This window comes from Haliotis cracherodii, unplaced genomic scaffold (genome assembly GCF_022045235.1).
Source record: "Haliotis cracherodii isolate W230 unplaced genomic scaffold, xgHalCrac1.p SCAF_12, whole genome shotgun sequence".
Lineage (NCBI taxonomy): Eukaryota > Metazoa > Mollusca > Gastropoda > Lepetellida > Haliotidae > Haliotis > Haliotis cracherodii.
The window spans coordinates 23,137,139-23,160,975 of record NW_027266267.1 but is presented as its reverse complement, the minus strand read 5'-3'; the positions used below and the strand labels follow the sequence as shown (position 1 = coordinate 23,160,975).

General features: G+C 41.2%; 1 pseudogene; it reads left to right on the top strand.

The window, feature by feature from the left end:
* The first annotated feature begins 639 nt into the window (after positions 1 to 639).
* On the top strand, positions 640 to 12,045 carry LOC139457666 (cytochrome P450 1A1 pseudogene; annotated as a pseudogene).
* Positions 12,046 to 23,837: the final 11,792 nt, after the last annotated feature.

The window sequence follows — 23,837 nt, the reverse complement described above, 5'->3', positions numbered from 1 at the left end:
ATGGTTTTACGCCGCTTTTGGCAATATTCCAGCAATATCACGGCGGGGGACACTAGAAATAGGCTTCACGCATTGTACCCATGTCGGGAATCGAACCCGGGTCGACGGCGTGGCGAGCGAACTCTTTAACCACTACGCTACGTAAACTAGTTTAAGTAATTATTGCTTCATATTAAACCTGTTTCATAAGCCTTGTGGCTGGGCAGTATGTTCAAATTATATAATCATTTTCTGGACAGATACAACCTATGTAACGACGCGCGACAAATCAATAAACAATCTCTCTCTTGTCTCGTACATCAAGCATTCCACAGCTGAACCTCATTCCATCATATCCAACATCACTTTATACGTGGGCTACAGCCGAAGAGTGAGCGAGTCGAATCTAAGCACAAAGGGGCTCTCAAATGTCATATGCCAATTTCTTTTGTTATTGAAACTTTGAAACCGGTTAAATGTAGCAGCAACTATAAATTTGACGACGAGCAACAAGTTGAGTGATTGTCGAGTTTACACAGGCAGATACAATAGCTGATCTGATTGGTTGTGTAAAATCTGCATCAGCCAATGGAAATCCTCGATTGGCAAGTATATCTTTCCAAGCCTGGGTATTTTATTCATCACTTTATTTGAGTGCAGACGTATAAGTGATATGCTTGAGAGTTGCTGTCTGAGTAGCGCTACAGTACTTCCACATCATTGATTTCTACGTGTGTGGAATACACTTTTCAATCTGTACTCCGAGTAAGGGAACTCGCGTCCTAGTTGGGGTGAGTACTTTACGCAACTGTTCCTTGTGACTATTGCTTACTCGATGCAATGGGTGTTCGTCATCACTCGCGCCCTTCCAAATCGTATATATAAATCTTACTCCACTTATTTAATTATTACTAAATCTTACTCCACTTATTTACTTATTAATTATTACGAAATCTTACTCCACTTATTCAATTATTAATATATGTGTGTGTGTGTGTGTGTGTGTGTGTGTGTGTGTGTGTGTGTGTGTGTGTGTGTGTGTGTTATTCTTGAATTATTTCTATTCTCAGGGCAGGGAGTCGGGTTTGCTTAGGGCATATATTGTCGCCGGGCACATATTATCGCTGGCGACAATATATGCAAAAGTTCACGGCACATATTGTCGCTAATCGATAAATATTGTCGCCAATCGCCACAAAACGATATATGCAAAGGGTGCAGTGATTTAAAAGGCCTTAGATATGATAGACCTTTTGATGACCCATTATGAAGATGCGTTACATTAAAAGTCCTGTCACACCTAGCCTGTCTCGGACGCCGGAGCTATACCGCAGCACAAATTTGGCGATTTATGGGATCGGTACTAGTACGGCAGCGCAACGGTATCACATCACTAAGAACGGTAGAACATCGTCAGAACATCGTCAGGACATCGTCAGAACATCGTCAGGACATCGTCAGGACGTCGCTCAACATTTTCCGCCGTTGCGCTCCCGGAGCGTGCATGATGTAATGCATTATGTAATTTATATAGGGGACACCTTGTTTATATATCCCCATTCACTATACATTTAATTGTGAAATATAATACTGTTCAACTTACAAAATACATTCCCTTCACAACATTCTACTCTTTTATATTTTCTGTTAATGTTTCCAAATAAAAACAATAAAAAATTGTATTTACATCACATATGCCTTAGCGACGCCACAGTTAGACACTGATTTTCAGTCTATTAGACTGTTCTTTCGATATTAATCGCAATTATCTCTGTAGTTTATCTAGATTCCCGATGGGATGGTTAATTCTGCCTCGATTGCCAAATGACAAGGGCGACGCCATGTTCGTTTATAAACACTAAAAGTAGTCCCTACTTGACCTTTGATACATAGTGTTTATTCCTAATACAGGATATTTACCATCCCAAAACACACAAGCGTGGTAACCTCTTTATCATATAATGTCTAACTGTCTTTAATTCTATAGTTCAAAATCGCTTTCCCTCTCTCAAACATTACCGAAACATCGCGAGTTTTCCTGGAATGCGTGCATTAATATTTATTACGTCCGCGGGTAAGTGATGTGTCAGTCGGACAGTGACATTAGCTAATATAGTTCCAACTGAAATCTATTTTATACAGTGGCGAAGCAACATAAACGCAAAACAACAATCGTTTTTAATTGCCTTTCGAGGCAATCCATCGGTCTGTCCGCTAGAGTAACTGCCCTTTGTCAAAGGGAAGCTACTCTAACCCTAGTCTATGAGACGTCACGGCCACGGTCAGACGTTGTTGACAGTCGCTCTGTCCTGTCATAACGTTAAGAAGTGTAGTCAGATGTACACACAGCGACAAAACGCAACAAGGTAACAATTCACATATATTTCGGGTAAATCCAACTAAACAGTTTATTTTAATTTGTGGAGAAGGTTTCAAGCCGCAGAAGTCTACAAGCACAGACATGGCTACTGATCCCGCTTGGCTAGGCCTGGTGCCCTCGCAAAATTGTTTCGAAATTTATATCTCCAAAGTTGCCAAAACTTATAAAATGCCTTATCTACGTCACAGTTAGACACTGATTTTCAGTATATTAGACTGTTCTTTTGATAATCATAGCAATTATCCCCGTAGTTTATCAAGATTCCCGATGGTTAATTCTGACTCGATCGCCGAATGACGAGGGCGACGCCATGTTTGTTTATAAATAGTGAAAGAAGTCCCTACTTGACCTTTCATATTTGCATCTCTATCGGCATATGACTCCAACGGATATCGTTTTTATCCGTTGGCTTTATCCTGCCGAGAAACCTACCCATTATATGATAAAAAATAGTATTTTCATCACAGAATCCAAAGGCATGTATAAATGACATATAAACTTATTAAGTTATCATATCGGCACACACATTTTAAGTTTTGAATAACTCATAGCTACTAAATGACTTTCCTCTTATGTTTAATAAATGGGAAAATGAACTTAATCAAAGGATTTTATGGAATAATGTTTTCAATAATTATAACATGTGTGCCACTGATGTTAAACTAATAGATTTCCAGTACAGATTCATAAATAGAGCTCTGTATACAAAAAAAAGAATCCTTGAAAAAGAATATTCTTTGAATATAAACAACATAATCTAGAAATATGTCAACATAATTTCATTCTCTGAACAAATTTACAAACAATATTTGGGATAAATCAAATCTTAAGAATAGGTTACAGGAAGTTGAACAAAAATATAAACATGACCTCGATGCGCCGAGGCGAGGTCAATGTAACATCGCCATGCACTGGTGGTGGCAAAGAGTCTAACTTGTTAACACAACCTGCCTGCTTTTAAAGGCGGCAGACCGATCATTATTCTGCTGAGCGACTCAGTTCTGATTAACTTGACAGTCGCTATTTGCTGTTTACAAGTACTTGACATTTACTATGTCAGCAATTAGGCTGCTTATATAAGTACGTCAGCTGACCAATTATTATTCTATGAGTTGGTCAGTTATACAGTGCAGATGCACGACTATTCAGTTGTTTGGGTTCACAAAAAGACAACTCAAGCCCGACTAGTTGCAATTTTATCAACTCAGCCAGAAATAACCAACTTGCTGTGCCACATCCGCCGTTACGTTATATGTTTAAATCTTTGTTTCCTGAATTAGAGACGGTTGTCATTAAGAAACACTTGCTCTTGGGAGTTATTATTGTATAAGCTACAATTTAAAACCTATGGACTTATAAACAATAGATAGCAAGGAGATGTGTAATGATGTGTTAAGAAACGTCAACATGATCAACTATTTTTCTTTGCGTAACTGAGTATGAGTGGGGAAACGTATGTGACCGAGAGCCGGCAAATACCGACAAAATAACATTGTTGCAATGTTCTTCGGCGAAACCACAAGACTTCAAATTTAAGCAAACCGACTAACGGGATCGGGTGGTCAGGCTCGCTGACTTGGTTGATGCATGTCATCGTATCCCAATTGCGTGGATCGATGGTCATGATATTAATCACTGGATTGTCTGGTCTAGAAACGATTATTTTCAGACCGCCGTCATATAGCTGGAATATTGCTGAGTGCGGCGTTAAACATCAAACAAACAAACACACAGTTTAACCAGCGGTTTGAAACCGTTCACACTTCAATGATCCCATCCAAAACGACGTTCAATTCTTAAGTATAAGACGTGTTTATGTATTTGTTGTTTAACTCCGCAGACAAGTAACAGAAAAAAAGTTTGCTCATATTTTACGCGTGGGGAATCGAACACTTGTTTTAACCACTCTGCTGCCTTACCCTCCATCCAACATTAAGTGACCAGTGGTTTCTGGTGTCAAAGGGGGCACGGGTGGCCCAGTCGTCTAAAGTGCCGCGATTCGCTGTGCAGAGTTGCGTCCCTTGGGCACGCTAGAAACCTATGATTGTGGGTTCGAATACCGGTTCGCCCCGATTATGTTTCTAGGTTTGTCAGCACCATACCCATGCTCGTGAGTTTCACCGAAGTGGTAAACGTCTAAGACCTGCATCACTTCAGGCTTTCCTCCTACATTAAGCTGACACGCTGCGATATAACTGGAATACTGTTAAAAGCGGCGTTAAACCCAACTTAAAGGCTGAAAAGAAAATACAGGGGACGATCATGAGCGGATCCACATATGGTCATTTTGGAGGAGATGTCCTCAACAATTTCACGCTTGGTCGAACGAGCCCGACATTCCTTTTGAATGTCACTCACTAACATATCTGTGGGTGGAACCCTGTAAAAGAAAACCCCGAACTCTATTATTTTGAGTCTTTGAAAAAACATTTAGAAGTGATACACATAAGGAAGAGAATTTATTGAAGTCAACTTCTTTATAATGAGCAACACAACGTTTCGGAGTATATGCTTAATCCTTCATTAGGTAAATGAATGGTATGAGGCAGTACCTAGCTGAAGATTGCCAGTGTCCTATAAGCTTTTTTATGTGATGAAGGTAGGGTGAGCGAGAGACACCTGATAGAGTCTTCCCATGTTGTACCCATTTGACCATTGTGAGTGACAAAGAAGCACTTTAACACCTTTGACTCCACCCCCCCCCCCCCCCCCCTTAAACATTAGGCTGTCTAGCTGTGATGCAACTTCAAAGAGATGGAAACCGGCGTTATCACCTACACTTGTCAAAAACTTCATAAAAACGCATTTTATGTGACCTTACACTTAAAAACTGTTGGATTACTTAGTCCATTCCGAATCCCTTCGTAATGATTCCTATGAATGCCATATCATGTCATAAATGTTCTTGAAAAATAAAATAAAAATATGCTGAAATAACAAAGAAAATATATTGACAAATTCAAGATACTCTTTTGAAAATTCAACATACTTCTTTTATAGTTCAAGTGTACTCACAAAGCCAAAGCATTAGTTTCAACACGGTATCGTGAATTTTGAAGGTAGTGTCTTCAAATTCCTTACACATGACTTTGTTGTCAGCTGAAGAAGAAATATGAATAATGAAAGTGTTCATATTGAATTATGTAACAATTTGCTTCTCCAAATACAAAGGCAAGTTTTGTTATGGAGTGATATAACCACAAAGATATGAAAGTGACCTGACCTTGGCCACTCAACCATAGCACATTGTCAAAAAGGAGGACAAATTTGAAATAAAATGTATAATGACAAGTGTTCCCAAGATTTGTGTTCTCGTTGAGGCCGGAACAAGTGGATTAGACTGCAGGCTCGATTTTGTAAGGCTTTTCTGGTAATTTGATTTAGAAGACGTGTCTACACAACTTCGAATGATGACGGTGCCATAGGCGTGTTAATAGCAGTCACGACTTTTTAAAATATCTGTGGGGGGCACGGGTGGCCCAGTCGTCTAAAGCGCCGCGATTCGCTGTGCAGAGTTGCGTCCCTTGGGCACGCTAGAAACCTATGATTGTGGGTTCGAATCCCAGTTCGCCCCGATTATGTTTCTAGGTTTGTCAGCACCATACCCGTGCTTGTGGGTTTCACCGAACTGGTAAACGTCTAAGACCTGCATCACTACAGGCTTTCCTCCCACATTAAGCTGACACGACACGATATAACTGGAATACTGTTAAAAGCGGCGTTAAACCCAACTTAAAGGCTGAAAAGAAAATACAGGGGACGATCATGAGCGGATCCACATGTGGTCAGAAAACCCCGAACTCTATTATTTTGAGTCTTTGAAAAACAGTTAGAAGTGATACACATAAGGAAGAGAATTTATTGAAGTCAACTTCTTTATAATGAGCAACACAACGTTTCGGAGTATACGCTTACTCCTTCAATAGGTAAAGGAATGCTATGAGGCAGAAGGCATGTATATGAATATGTAAGAAGACCAAAAGGTGGCAACTTAACAAGAGAAGCTAGCAGATAAATGGCGCCGACAGATGACCTGATCTTATCAGCGGCAATTATCTGCTGGCTTCCCTTTTTAAGTTTTGTAATCTTTTTACTTTTGTTGTTCTTACATACACACTAGTTCAAGCGAGGCTGTCAAATCTCAAACATACACTAAGAGAAACGTCTTGTGAATTTTACTGACTTAACGGATAAGAGCGGCCAGAAGGTTCGTAAACAGCGAATTTACTATCCTAGCTGGTAGATGGCGGGCGGAAACAGCTGAGAGAAGGGATATCCTATGTTGAGGGGAATGTCGGAGTAACTTTCCATTCCTTAAAAAATAACGGAACTGAGCCCCAATGTATAATCCTTCAAAGATACAAAATGTAATATGTATATAATGTTGTGTTACAGCAGGTTACAATAATAATGTTCAACCTTTGACGAGAGAAGAAACATCAGATGAACATATATATATATATATATATATATATCCTTATTCCTGTCTGTACATCCCATAATACCAGTCAGGATGCATTTACGACGTAAAAGGGATTGACAAAAAACTTTTTCAGAACACCGTGTACGATGCATTTAAATGCATGCGACAGAGCTTGGTGCACGTGCAGCGACAGAGAACGTATTCCTCTAGCATCACGCAAGGGCGACTCATACAGAATATAAATACAGGCAACAACGAGTTCTGTTTTTTTTCATTCATTTTTCACGACAATATTTGTAACAAAACTGTAAAAAGGGATGTGTTTTCAGTAGGGAATATCCTCGTAACTCAGGCCTCGGCTCAATTATTTTTAAGGAATAGAGTTACTCAAGCATTCCCCGCTACATGACGGAGCGTTGAACAATAGATTAATGTCACACATGTGTTCAAGTCAGTTTCGGCGTCAAGAGCATGTGACATTCCTCACTTCCGCCTTGGTTAGTGTCACACTTGCCATGTTGAGACAAGTAGATGACGATTAATATTTGGTTTATTATAATTTGTTCACGAGTAACAGAATTTAGAACTTTACATAATATGTTTGAATGAAGAAGGGAGGTGTGTAATTTTGCCAGTGTCAATTTGCTTATTTTAGTTATTTACTCTCAGTTACTCTCTCGTAGTATTGTGTACATACCGAAAATCATATGTATATGTCAACTGTATTGTGTATGTAACTACTTGGTTTTTTTTGCAAATTGTATTCAGAATTCAGCATTCACCAGGGATTCAAAATTACCAAGAAACGATCTTTCATTAAAGTGTAGTAAAACTCACTATAGGCTTAGTAAATATACTGAAGGCTGAACGAAACTTTACCACTTTAAAATTGAAATTGCAAAATTTAAACTAAAGTAATGCGAAACACATCGCCCAAACAACAATGCTCTATGCAGAAAGTGATACACGACAACGGCACGGTTTTCTTTTCGTAGAAATGCGAAAATGTGAAAAACACGTGCTGCTTGGGCAGCCGAAACTACATGTGTAAGAAGGGTATATATATGACACAGACGGAATGTCAGACACTCACACTGATAAAAAAAACACCACAGACAGACGTTACAGACAGACCGGGCCGACATCGGAGAGGCTTGGAACAGGCAGATGTAGGGTAACTAGCTTAATGAAGACCGGTACTTGCGAACATTGCATCTACGGAATCGATTTATGACAGTGCGGACATCAGCGACAAATGTTTTACAGTACATGGCTGGAGATTGTGGCCAGGCGACACAGGGCTTATGGATTAGGGCTAACAGACCTGACATGGGAAGTTATTGACAGCGCAGCATCGTCGTCAGAGATTTAGATGGGCCCGGAGTGTACGTTGTTGGTAGCGCCGGCATGTTGCCTTCTGGATGTCGTGCCGTTGAGGGGTGTGCTGAGGATTTTGTGGGCAGGAGAGAACACTACTGGTCATCGTTAATGGATATTCGACGGTATGACAACGCCAGACCCCATACAGCCTGAATCGTACAGAACCTCCTTGCGAGCCAACAACGTCAACGTTTTGCCATGGCCTGCATGTTCCCCAGTAATGTCCACCATAGAACACTTCTTGGATGTCATGGATCAGCGTCATCAACAGCGACCACATCCTCCCGCCAACCGACAAGCACGAATCCAGGCACTCCAAAAAGAATGGCGACGTATTCCGCGAGACGTCATCAGACGACTAATTTTTTCAGTGCGCGGAGAATTTTTACGTGTCTTGTATCAGGGTGTGGTCAATCACACTATTAATGTGACGTGTCATTGAACTTGTTTGTGATATCACACTCAATTCAGGCAACTGTTATGCTAATAACGAATGCTGTATGACATTTTACATGTTGATTTCGTTGAGATTTTAAAAATTTTAATTTGCATATTATTTCACACATCTATTTTTTTGTGATTTAAATCTATGGTAAAGTTTATATTGGTCATCAGTTTATACTATTACAATTAGTAAATTAGGAGAAGAAGATTCTTAGAACGATAAATAGTAATCTACAAACTGATAAGTAGATTGTACTAGTCTTCGATAGGCCACCTATACTAGTCTAATTAGCAAATATTTACTGACTGGTTCACTCGTTTACTTTACTTCACTGTGTAAGTAAATTTCCCTAAATATGACTGTAAGTGCAGCTTTCGAAGAGATTATCAAGAAAAATTGACAGATGAAATGTTTATCATTAGGAAACGTTACTATTGAGGTGGTATGACTGTTTATCACGTTCCAGGCCATTTTTATGAAACCGAAATGCAGGAGCAGAAATGTCTACTGATAGCATGCAGAAAGTGTAAAACGTACTCAGGACATGAAAGAGAGCTGGTCAGAATGAAATGTTTGTCAGACTGTCTGGTTATTCCAACAAGTCAAGGAGATTGACGCCAGAGGTCAATGTACATGAGACCCTGAAGATCCGGGGTAGAATAGGTTTTCAGCTACCCATACTTGCCGTAAAAGGGTCTGAGAAAAACATTGATTGCTATTAACAAGTACTTTACATCATCATTGTTTGAAGATCTTTTCGACACGCCTGTTTAAAAACCTAAAAATACCACTCCGGTTCAGTTGATTGTATTTATAGTCCCCCTGTGGATGTTACTCAAAACACGGACTGCAGTGTAATGATGTTGTAATCGACGTTGAAATATGAAACACATCATTAAGATGCATCTTTTCTTGTTTCAGGATGTCAACCGTGGCTCTTCTTCAGATGTATTTGGGCGGCATGTGCATGTATTTTCGTGACATAACTACCCTTGGGAAGGCAGGAGTTGTCTTCTTGGCATCAGCGTCTCTACTGACATTCCTACACAGGTTAACGTACAGGAACAAAGCTATCCCTGGTCCCTGGGGGCTACCTTTAATTGGCCATCTGCCTTTTCTTGGTAAAAAACCATTTCTGACTTTTATGAACATGAGAAAGATCTATGGAGATCTCATCAAATTGCAGTTTGGAGCATGGCCAACAGTAGTGATCCACGGGAAGCTGATCAAGGAGGCGCTTTCTACCAAAGGTGATGCTTTCTCTGGTCGACCACAGTTCTTCTCATCTGTGTCCATTCAAAATGGCAAAAGTCTATCTTTCGGAAAATTCGACATATCCTGGAAACTGCACAGGCGCATAGCAAATAAATCCTTCCAAGCATTCGCTAATGCACGAAGCAATCCTATTGAAGAAATTATAAACGAGGAGGTGAGCTATATTTTGGAGGAGTTTGAGAGGTACAACGGTGTAGCGTTTGATCCACACGATCACATTTACATTGCAATGGGGAGTGTGATATATCAGATCTGTTATGGAAGGAAAGGCAATGTCAGGGCAGACAAGGACTTCTGTGAGTACATTCTGCACACTCAGGACTTCTCTACATTCGTTACTGCTGGGAATCCAGTTGATATTTTCCCATGGTTACGGCATTTCATGAAGGAGAGGATCAACAAGTTCAAAGATCTTCTATCGAAAGGACATCTGATCCGCAGAAAAAGGATTCAGGACCACCTGGAAACATTCTCCTCTGATAATCTCCGGGATGTTGCAGACAGTCTTATTAATGAGTCAAGACAATTAACAGAAGAGGACAAGGCAAATGGTATGAGTGAAGAACGGGTTCAGGATACAATTGGAGATCTGTTTGCTGCTGGGTTTGATACAGTGGCTACTACGACTATGTGGACAATGCTTCTTCTTGCGAAGACCCCACGAGTCCAAAAGAAAATACAGGAGGAGCTAGACTCTGTCGTTGGTATGTCCAGACGTCCAACCTTGGCCGATAGACGTAATTTGGTGTACACCGAAGCTACCATTCACGAAATTCTACGAATCATTAACCTCACACCGCTGTCTACACCACATGCAACCACTGAGGATGTGGAACTGGCTGGTTACACCATCAAGAAGGATACTCTTGTGTTTCTCAATCTGTTTTCATTGAGTCATGATGAGGAGGTGTGGGGAGACCCTGAGGCATTCCGACCAGAGCGTTTCTTGAAGGAGGATGGCCAGATTGACTCTCGTCTCGTGGACAACTATCTTCCTTTCTCCGCAGGACGTCGACGATGCTTAGGAGAGTTCCTAGCAAGGATAGAGCTCTTCTTAATCATTTCAGGTTTTCTACAAAGATGTACTTTTGTCAAACCTAAAGATGTGGATGAGTACACCATGGATTGCACATTCGGCTTGAACCAAAAACCTCTTCCTTACAAAGTAGAGGTCCAATTTAGGATGTAGAAAACCCTTCATTTATGGTTTTCTACAATGAAGTGCACAATTACATTATCGACTGTAACTTCGAATTTGACCAGATTCATCTTCGTTGTAAGTTGCGGTCCAATTCTGTACATAGTGGTGTGTAACAATACTATTTAGACAGAAAGATGATTTCAATTACTTTTCTTGGCAATCTCATTAAAATCAGACCTTAGTTCTCGCTACCACTAAACAAAGATCTGAGGACATCCCATTACGGGTCACGTCAAACCGACCTTGTGCGAACTTTTACCGACCAATAGAATGACCAATCAGAAGGCAGCCTTCTAGTACTTTACGGCACTAATTTCAAATTGGTGACTATGCTTCGAAACATATCTTGACAAATTCTCAATTTCAAATTTGAAACCTGAACAAAAGAACGTTCTGGAATGGCTAATACTAGTATATGGTCTAGATTGTATGGATTCAGCCCTTGAACCCATAACTATCGTTCGGAATACCCCGTGTTAAAGTTTTCGAGGTTCTATGATTATAAATCAGATTCCTACTGTCACTTTCATGATCTGGTAAGCGACGCCCTCATTGTTCGAATGAAAGGTTGTAATAAGATTATAAGATTTTATGTGATAAATTTGGCGGACATTATCAAGTCATTTCGTTTAGACTTTTTAAGTACTGTTACACATAACAAACTTTATTTTCTGACATTATGCCTGATATTGACTTTTAAATTTACTGCAATATTTGTTTAACTTTGAAAAGATTTGTATTCAATATTCTGTTTGATTTACTAACTTTGTATTTCAAATAATACTGCACCTGATGTTTGATTGCAAATTCTGTAATATTCTTTAGAGAGATAATTAATTATATTGGCACCATGACCTGTTTGGCAATCTTATTTCTTCATGTAAAATGTTGAATGCATGCACGATCATTATGTAACAAAATTAATGGAAATCTATGTTGTTTAAAACATCTGAAAATAATTACTTTACCTCATGTGATATGTTAATAAGTTTCCTTTTTGAGGTTGTTTTTATAGTCAAATCACCTAAAAGTGGAATGATAAGGGCTGGGTGATGAAATACGTCCCCTTACATTAGGGTAGTTACTTGGCAATCAACAATTTAGAATATTTGTTTAAATGTGAAGTTTACACGATATACAGCTTGGACTACTTCCAGATCAGTGGGAATTCCCTTGGACGAATACAATACAGAAGCGTTGTTTCTGATCGTTTAGAATCTTGAACTCACCGTTTTAGCATTCATTGAGAAACGTCAGAGAGTTAGACTGCATGATCTTTTAAGAATATCTTCGCTATGACCCTCGCTATTGAACAAAACGAAAAAGTGCACATCCAAACTATCGTAGTATGGCCCCGATTATGTTTCTAGGTTTGTCAGCACCATACCCGTGGTCATGGGTTTCTCACCTTAGTGGCAAACGTCTGAGACCTGCATCACTTTGGGCTTTCCTCCCACATCAAGCTGACACGCCGCGATATAACTGGAATGCTGTTAAAAGCGGCGTCAAACCCAACTCACTCACTCACTCTGATCGACTTACTGAGGTGGTTCTTTGTACACCTTTCTCGCCCAATGACGATGTTATTTGAATACATTTCTTCTAAACAGACTACAACATGTACATATGTTCCTGTAAAGCAAGTTGATCATATACATGCTAATGTCACCTCTACTTTGGGGGAACTATTATATTCCGCGATGCAGTTGGTATTTTTGTATATCTAGCGCTACATCCCTTGTGGTATAAATAGTGATTTTGTTTTTGAGAATTGACTTTTACTTTTTATGTTGGTCCACAGGGGTATGAACTTTCATAGAATGAGGGCCTAACATTGTATGAACGTCGTCACAAGTATTAAAGTTGGTTCTCGTGCCTTTTCAAGAGTGTTCGTTACGAGGTGGTGCTTGTTGTTACCCTGCCTGCCGCTTGGCATTAAGGGGATAAAACAACGACTGGTTGGGTCGGAGTCAGTGTACTTTTGTCTGAGTGGGATACCCGTGTTAAACGGCGGTATGGTATCCCAGTGGGGCAGCACTACAAATCGGCTTTAGTCTGTACTAGAACAGACAGCCACACACATGCAGTGCACATTAAAAAAACATGCATGTACGTGGCATGTATGTCAATCGTTCTTTTAATAAATCAGCTTGAGTTCTGAAAACATTTGTGACAGTTTTAACTTATTTTTAACATGCCTCACATTTTTGTGTTTGTCATGCACGAAGTAATATGATTCGGTTATGTAAGTGATGTTTGTAGGAAAAGGGTAGGGGGTGAGCGCACAGGTGGCCCAGTCGTCTATGGCGCCGCGATTCGCTGTGCAGAGTTGTTTCAACCCACCCGTTCCAGGCCAGCGATAGCCAGTAGAGATTGGAACTACGTGACACGACACTCAACGTTCATCACAAAGAGACTCAGACATGTAGCCTTCAAATAAAAATACGTCATTGTGTAAGTGCAGTCACCTGATTTCAATTATTTTTACTGGTAGCAATAGATGAAAGTAATCGTATGTTTCTGTAAGCATTTTCATAAGCAGCACATTGTCACTCACCGAATTGTTTCATAATCATTAAATATTTCGTTATCCACAATCTAGTCTGTTGAATTGTTCAAAATCTAAATAAATTTGATAACCTTGTGTGGCGATGTTTTATTTGTGAGCATCAAACGTGTACTCGCCCTTGTGGGCAACATCAAAGCAGGTAACATGTAAAACCTGCATCGCTTGGGGCTGTCTTGACACATTAAGCTGACAGGCAATGATGTGACTGAAATAATTCTGCAATCCAACTCACTTGCTTCTGCTGAAACAGCTATCTGCCCTTTTTAACAACCTAAGGTAAAACGAGGAAGATGTGCACAAGTGAAATTAAAATGACAAAATCCTTTGCATATTCATAAGTAATCCCTGCCCAAAACTATAACCTGGACATGTGTTTATGAATCACTGTCAAATAGTGATGATGTCAGGTGTTCGCGAAAAGGCGAGCTAATCCTGTCCAACCGGTGGCACCCGTCACAAACACATGCAATGTCATACGTCACTGTTGACATGTGCCACCATTGCTTAATTAAGCTCAACTCAAATTGCCATGGCAGTTACCCAGTCATGTAAGCAATAACGCGAGTCATCTGAGACTCATATAAGACAGACAGCTCTCTTTATGTTTCAGACTCTTCACGGAAAGAGTGATTTCATCTGAACAGGTGTAACAGTTTTGTAGTGATATTGCAGGTCGTCGACACTTACTGCTTGGTGAAGCTTAGTGCTGGCAAACAAAGGATCATAACCAGGATTGGCCTGGTTCCCAACCCAAGGGTACCGGTGTATGAGGCTCAAATGAGACCCCAGACTCAGACTCTAGAGTCATTTGAGTCTAGATTCAGATGACTCCCCTTAGGCCCAAACGCCTCCACTGTCGTAGGCTCAGATAACTTCCCAGGGTCCAATGGCACCCCCATTCGTTTTGAAGAATACAAATGTGTTGATACTAATTGTGCAATGTGAATGTCGTACACAAATGCCTTTTTGTTCGATGATACAGCATTGATACAGTATTTTTTCGATGACTGCACTCCATTTTCTTACATATTCTGAAGAAACCAGACTTTTGGCATAATAAGATTTTATGTGATAAATTTGGCGGACATTATCAAGTCATTTCGTTTAGACTTTTTAAGTACTGTTACACATCACAAACTTCATTTTCTGACATTATGGCTGATATTGACTTTTAAATTTACTGCAATATTTGTTTAACTTTGAAAAGATTTGTATTCAATATTCTGTTTGATTTACTAACTTTGTATTTCAAATAATACTGCACCTGATGTTTGATTGCAAATTCTGTAATATTCTTTAGAGAGATAATTAATTATATTGGCACCATGACCTGTTTGGCAATCTTATTTCTTCATGTAAAATGTTGAATGCATGCACGATCATTATGTAACAAAATTAATGGAAATCTATGTTGTTTAAAACATCTGAAAATAATTACTTTACCTCATGTGATATGTTAATAAGTTTCCTTTTTGAGGTTGTTTTTATAGTCAAATTACCTAAAAGTGGAATGATAAGGGCTGGGTGATGAAATACGTCCCCTAACATTAGGGTAGTTACTTGGCAATCAACAGATTAGAGTATTTGTTTAAATGTAAAGTTTACACGATATATAGCTTTTCCATTGGACATTAGGGGCTGGTCACATGACAGCGAAATTGATGTTTTCACGATACCATGATCTTGATTGACGTAAAAACACTGACGGACTACTTCCAGATCAGTGGGAATTCCCTTGGACGAATACAATACAGAAGCGTTGTTTCTGATCGTTTAGAATCTTGAACTCAGCGTTTTAGCATTCATTGAGAAACGTCAGAGAGTTAGACTGCATGATCTTTTAAGAATATCTTCGCTATGACCCTCGCTATTGAACAAAACGAAAAAGTGCACATCCAAACTATCGTAGTATGGCCCCGATTATGTTTCTAGGTTTATCAGCACCATACCCGTGCTCGTGGGTTTCACCTTAGTGGCAAACGTCTGAGACCTGCATCACTTTGGGCTTTCCTCCCACATCAAGCTGACACGCCGTGATATAACTGGAATGCTGTTAAAAGCGGCGTCAAACCCAACTCACTCACTCACTCTGATAGACTTACTGAGGTGGTTCTTTGTACACCTTTCTCGCCCAATGACGATGTTATTTGAATACATTTCTTCTAAACAGACTACAACATGTACATATGTTCCTGTAAAGCAAGTTCGTCATATACATGCTAATGTCACCTCTCCTTTGGGGGAACTATAATATTCCGCGATGCAGCTGGTATTTTTGTATATCTAGCGCTACATCCCTCGTGGTATAAATAGTGATTTTGTTTTTGAGAATTGACATTTACTTTTTATGTTGGTACATTTCGGTATGAACTTTCGCAGAGTGAGGGCCAAACATTGTATGAACGTCGTCACAAGTATAAAAGTTGGTTCTCGTGCCTTTTCAAGAGCGTTCGTTACGAGGTGGTGCTTGTTGTTACCCTGCTTGCCGGTCGGCATTAAGGGGATAAAACAACGACTGGTTGGGTCGAAGTCAGTGTACTTTTGTCTGAGTGGGATACCCGTGTTAAACGGCGGTATGGTATCCCAGTGCGGTAGCACTGCAAAACCGGCTTTAGTCTGTACTAGAACAGACAGCCACACACATGCAGTGCTCATTAAAAAAACATGCAAGTACGACGCATATACGTCAATCTTTCTTTTAATAAATCAGCTTGAGGTCTGAAAACATTTGTGACAGTTTTAACTTATTTTTAACATGCCACACTGTTTCGTGTTTGTCATGCACAAAGATATATGATTCGGTTATGTAAGTGATGTTTGTAGGAAAAGAGTAGGGGGTGAGGGCACAGGTGGCCCAGTCGTCTAAGGCGCCGCGATTCGCTGTGCAGAGTTTTTCAACCCACCCATTCCAGGTCAGCGATAGCCAGTAGAGATTTGAACTACGTGACACGACACTTGACCTTCATCACAAAGAGACTCAGACATGTAACCTTTCAACAACAAAAATCGGCGTTGTGTAAGTGCACTGACCTGAAATGCGACGTTAAACCCCATTTCTCCTCGCCTAAAATAAAAATCTCTTAAGTGCGGCAATGAAGAAGGTGAATATACATTTAATATTTTCCCAAGAACTATGCCTGTGGTCAGTGCAGGTATCCACTACTGTACCTGTGGTCAGTGCAGGTAGAAATCACAATACCTGTGGTCAGTGTAGGTATCCACTACAATACCTGTGGTCAGTGCAGATATCCACTACTATACCTGTGATGAGTGCAGGTATCCACTACTATAACTGTGGTCAGTGCAGGATTCCATCACTATACCTGTGGTCAAGGGAGGCATTCACTACTATACCTGTGGTCAGTGCAGGTTTCCATCACTATACCCGTGGTCAGTGCAGGTATCCACTACAATACCTGTGGTCAGTGCAGGTATCCACTACTATACCTGTGGTCAGAGCAAGTATCCACTACAATACCTGTGGTCAGAGCAGGTATCCACTTCTATACCTGTGATGAGTGCAGGTATCCGCTACTATAACTGTGGTCAGTGCAGGATTCCATCACTATACCTGTGGTCAAGGGAGGTATTCACTACTATACCTGTGGTCAGTGCAGGTTTCCATCACTATACCCGAGGTCAGTGCAGGTATCCACTACAATACCTGTGGTGAGTGCAGGTATCCACTACTATACCTGTGGTGAGTGCAGGTATCCACTACTATACCTGTGATCAGAGCAGGTGTCCACTACTATACCTGTGGTCAGAGCAGGTGTCCACTACTATACCTGTGGTCAGTGCAGGTTTCCATCACTATACCCGAGGTCAGTGCAGGTATCCACTACAATACCTGTGGTGAGTGCAGGTATCCACTACTATACCTGTGGTGAGTGCAGGTATCCACTACTATACCTGTGATCAGAGCAGGTGTCCACTACTATACCTGTGGTCAGAGCAGGTGTCCACTACTATACCTGTGGTCAGAGCAGGTGTCCACTACTATACCTGTGGTCACTGTATGATATCCACTACTATACCTGTGGTGAGTGCAGGTATCCACTACTGCACCAATATATTTAATTATATTGGCACCATGACCTGTTTGGCAATCTTATTTCTTCATGTTAAATGTTGATATGCATGCACGATCATTGTGTAACAAAATTAATGGAAATCTATGTTGTTTAAAACATCTGAAAATAATCACTTTACCTCATGTGATATGTTAATAAGTTTCCTTTTTGAGTTTGTTTTTTATAGTCAAATTACCTAAAAGTGGAATCATAAGGTTGGTTGGTTGGTTGGCTGGTTTGTTGTTTAACGCCGCACTCAGCAATATTCCAGCTATATGACGGCGGTCTGTAAATAATCGAGTCTGGACCAGACAATCCAGTGATTAATATCATGAGCATCGATCCACGCAATTGGGATCGATGTCATGCATCAACCAAGTCAGCGAGCCCGACCAACCGATTCCGTTAGTCGCCTTTTACGACAAGCATAGTCACCTTTTAATGGCAAGCAATCCAGTGATTAATATCATGAGCATCGATCCACGCAATTGGAATTTTACGACAAGCATAGTCACCTTTTACGGCAAGCATGGGTTGCTGAAGACCTATTCTACCCCGGAATTTTCACGGGTCGGAATGATAAGGGCTGGGTGATGAAATACGTCCCCTAACATTAGGGTAGTTACTTGGCAATCAACAATTTAGATATTTGTTTAAATGTGAACTTAACACGATATACGGCTTTTCCATTAGACATTAATGACTGGTCACATGACAGCGAAATTGACGTTTTCACGATACCGTGATCTTGAAATAACGTGAACACTCACGGACTACTTCCAGATCAGTGGGAATTCCCTTGGACGAATACAATACAGAAGCGTTGTTTCTGATCGTTTGGAATCTCGAGCTCAGCGTTTTATCATGAATTGAGAAACGTCAGAGAGTTAGACTGCATGATCTTTAAAGAATATCCTCGCTATGACCCTCGCTATTGAACAAAACGAAAAAATGCACATCCAAACTATCGTAGTATGGCCCCGATTATGTTTCTAGGTTCATCAGCACCATACCCGTGCTCGTGGGTTTCACCTTAGTGGCAAACGTCTGAGACCTGCATCACTTTGGGTTTTCCTCCCACATCAAGCTGACACGCCGCGATATAACTGGAATGCTGTTAAAAGCGGCGTCAAACCCAAATGAGGTGTTTCTTTGTACACCTTTCTCGCCCAAAGACGATGTTATTTGAATACATTTCTTCTAAACAGACTACAACATGTACATATGTTCCTGTAAAGCAAGTTGGTCATATACACGCTAATGACACCTCTCCTTTGGGGGAACTATTATATTCCGCCATAGAGTGAGGGCCAAACATTGTATGAACGTCGTCGCAAGTTTTAAAGTTGGTTCTCGTGCCTTTTCAAGAGCGTTCGTTACGAGGTGGTGCTTGTTGTTACCCTGCTTGCCGCTTGGCATTAAGGGGATAAAACAACGACTGGTTGGGTCGGAGTTGTCTGAGTGGGATACCCGTGTTAAAACGCGGTATGGTATCCCAGTGCGGTAGCACTGCAAAGCCGACTTTAGTCTGTACTAGAACAAACAGCCACACACATGCAGTGCTCATTAAAAAAACATGCAAGTACGTGGCACGTACGTCAATCTTTCTTTTAATAAATCAGCTTGCGGTCTGAAAACATTTGTGACAGTTTTAACTTATTTTTAACATGCCACACAGTTTTGTGTTTGTCATGCACGAAGTAATATGATTCGGTTATGTAAGTGATGTTTGTAGGAAAAGGGAAGGGGATGAGGGCATAGGTGGCGCCGCGATTCGCTGTTCAGAGTATTTTCAACCCACCCGTTCCAGGTCAGCGATAGCCAGCAGAGATTTGAACTACGTGACACGACACTTAACGCTCATCACAAAGAGCCTCAGACATGTCACCTTTCAACAACAAATATCGGCGTTGTGTAAGTGCACTGACCTGAAATGCGACCTTAAACCCCATTTCTCCTCGCCTAAAATAAAAATCTCTTAAGTGCGGCAATGAAAACGGTGAATATACATTTATTATTTCCCCAATAACTATGCCTGTGGTCAGTGTAGGTATCCACTACTGTACCTGTGGTCAGTGTAGGTAGAAATCACAATACCTGTGGTCAGTGCAGGTATCCACTACAATACCTGTGGTCAGTGCAGGTATCCACTACTATACCTGTGGTCAGAGCAGGTATCCACTGCTATACCTGTGATGAGTGCATGTATCCACTTCTATACCTGTGGTCAGTGCAGGAACCAATAACTATGTCTCTGGTCAGTACAGGTATCAACTACTATACCTGTTGTCAGTGTTGGAAGTCATCACCATGCCTGTGGTTAGGGAAGATATCCCCAACTACACCTGTGGTCAGTTTAGGTCCCCATCACTATGCCTGTGGTGAGTGCAGGTATACACTACTACACCTGTGATCAGTACAGGTATACACTACTACACCTGTGGGCAGAGCAGGTATCCACTACTTTACCTGTGGTCAGTGGAGGTACCAATAACTATACCTTTGGTCAATACAAGTATCCAATACATTACCTGCGGTCAGTGCAGGTATCCACTACAATGCCTGTGGTCAGTGCAGGTATCCACTACAATACCATTTGTCTGTGCAGGTATCCACTTCTATACCTCTGCTCAGTACAGGTATCCACTACTACACCTGTGGTCAGTGCAGGTATCCACTGCAATACCATTTGTCTCTGCAGGTATACACTACTACACCAGTGGTCAGTACAGGTATCCAGTACTACACCTGTGGTCAGTGCAGGTATACACTACTACACCTGTGATCAGTACAAGTACAAATCACTACACCTGTGGTCAGTACAGGTATTCAATACAATGCCTGTGGTCAGTGCAGGTATCCATTATTATACCTGTGGTCAGTACAGGTATCCAGTACCAGACCTGTGGTCAGTGCAGGTATACACTACTACACCTGGTACCCCTGTACCTATGCCTGGTCAGTACATATACCCATCACACGATGTCTGCTCAGTACAGGTGCCCATCACACGATGTCTGGTCAGTATAGGTACCCATCACACAATGCCTGGTCAGTACAGGTGCCCATCACTCGATGCCTGGTCAGTAGAGGTACCCATCACTCGATGTCTGGTCAGTACATATACCCATCACACGATGTCTGGTCAGTATAGGTGCCCATCTCACGATGTCTGGTCAGTATAGGTGCCCATCACTCGATGTCTGGTCAGTATAGGTGCCCATCACTCGATGTCTGGTCAGTAGAGGTGCCCATCACTCGATGTCTGGTCAGTATAGATGCCCATCACACGATGTCTGGTCAGTATAGATGCCCATCTAACGATATCTGGTCAGTACAGGTGCCCATCACTCGATGTCTGGTCAGTACAGGTGCCCATCACACGATGCCTGGTCAGTACATATACCCATCACACGATGTCTGGTCAGTATAGGTGCCCATCTAACGATGTCTGGTCAGTATAGATGCCCATCACTCGATGTCTGGTCAGTACAGGTGCCCATCTCACGATGTCTGGTCAGTACAGGTACCCATCACTCGATGTCTGGTCAGTACAGGTGCCCATCACTCGATGTCTTGCCAGTATAGGTGCCCATCACACGATGTCTGGTGAGTATAGGTGCCCATCTCACGATGTCTGGTCAGTACAGGTGCCCATCACTCGATGTCTGGTCAGTACAGGTGCCCATCACTCGATGTCTGGTCAGTATATTTGCCCATCACTCGATGTCTGATCAGTACAGGTACCCATCACTCGATGCCTGGTCAGTACAGGTGCCCATCACTCGATGTCTGGTCAGTATATTTGCCCATCACTCGATGTCTGATCAGTACAGGTACCCATCACTCGATGCCTGGTCAGTATAGGTGCCCATCTCACGATGTCTGATGAGTACAGGTGCCCATCACAAGTTTACGTGCCAGGCTGTGGGATGCTATTCAAAAGAATTACAAATTTGTCATTTTAAAATGATAATGTAGCTGCAGACAAGATATTGTTTTGTTTTAAATTTGTACCCCATTCAGCAAAGCTTGACAAACCGCAAATTATGCTAATTAATGCTAATTGACACTTTTTTCAAAATTTCGCCAACTTTGATCGGAAACGAGGCTAGGACAACGTCAGCTGCTGATCGTGAAAGGAGGGTGTTGCGAAAGGCAACTCTTGTCTCAACCGAATGACTTTTCAACCAATAAAATTGAAGTCTCAGTATCTTATAAAGAGGACAATGCATATATAATGCTGAGGTCCAACGAATTTGGAATACACTGGCACTCGCATATTACTGTCAGAGCCCGAAAGTGAATCGAATATGGTGCATTTTGAGATACATACGTACACATGCCTCTGAGGGTATGCTGATTCGCTGTCACAAGCAGCTTGGCGAGCTCCAGATCGTCAAGTCTATTTTACGAGTAATTATGTTTTGTGCATCACACACCATCGTTTTGCCAGTAGTTCAGTAGACATAAGCACTGCTTGTGCTATGATTTGCATTAAAACATATTACGATATAGATGGAGAGAACTGAATGATTCGTGGGTCTCAGTATGAGTACAGAGTGGGCGGTAACTCTATTCACTTTGAATGATATGACACCTTCCTTTTCCTTCAATTTGAGTGGATGAGTTGGGTTTAACGCCGCTTTTAACATTATTATTCCAGTTATTGCCAGGCGTGTCAGCTTTATGTGGGAGGAAAGCCCGAAGTGATGCAGATCTCGGACGTTTACCACTTCGGTGAAACCCGAGCACGGGTATGGTGCTGACAAACCTAGAAACATAATCTGGGCGAATCGGGATTTGAACCCACAATCATAGGTTCCTGGTGTGCACAAGGGACGCAACTCTGCACAGCGAATCGCGGCGCCTTAAACGACTAGGCCACCCGTGCCCTCATCCCCCCTCCCCTTTTCCTACAAACATCACTTACATAACCGAATCATATTGCTTCGTGCATGACAATCGCAAAACTGTTTGGCATGTTTGAAATAAGTTAAAAATGTCACAAATGTTTTCAGACCTCAAGCGGATTGATTAAAAGAAAGATTGACGCTGATGTGCTACAGGGCTCCCGGTTAGTGTCAAAACATCCCAGTAGTTGGTCACAGCTTGATGTTTCACCTTTTGACGATGACAAACCAGACGTACATGTATTAGTACCAATGTTGTGCCTGTACCTATTTACTATGACAAAACATACACAACAGCGTGTAAGCATCAAGTTAAGGATACTCGTAAGAGGCATATATCATTTTGGAAAGACATAGAAGCTCAATACTTTATCATTCGGACTATTCCAGATACATGTAGTTTCATCATTTCTTTGGGTGAGTTGCCTCCCTTGTCTTATAGTGAGCACAACGCTTCTACTGTCAACCATATTGACTTTGTCTCTGAGGTTATTCCTGATCTAATGTTAAACAACCAAGGGGCTCGGGTAGCATAGTGGTTAAAGCGTTCGCTCGTCACGCCGTAGACCCGGGTTCGATTCCCGACATGGGTACAATCTGTAAAGCCCATTTGTGGTGTCCCCCACTGTGATATTGCTTGAATATTGCTAAAAGCAGGCGTAAAACCACACTCACTCACTCACTCACTCTCTCACTAAACAACTGCATTGTTGAAGTCGAAGACTCACCCCATATCTTCTTCCATTCAAAGCTCGGGTGAGGAAAAATTGATTTTAGACCTATGAATTGTAAACAAATTTGCTTGGAAAGAAAAGATTTGAGTATTACAAGGTTGCTTTGGATTTCGTTAGACCTTGTGGATACATGTACATGTTTGATCTTAAATCTTGGTATCACTACATAGATAAACATCCAAGTCAACACACGTTTATAGGTTTTTCTAATTAGTCAATGGTGTTCAACATTTTTATTGTTTAACCGTTTTGCCTTTTGGACTAACCGTGGCCAGCTTACAAACTAACGGGCAAACAAGTGTCTGTCCTAAATCGAAACAGACGCAAAATTTAGTACCAGTTGATGTTTTATTATAAAAAAACCCAATTATTCAAAAGACGTTACTTGAAAATGACAAGCTCAAAACCCATGTACTTAAAGTTCTGCAGACACGTTTATCACGCTGGGTGCACTGCCCAGTATTC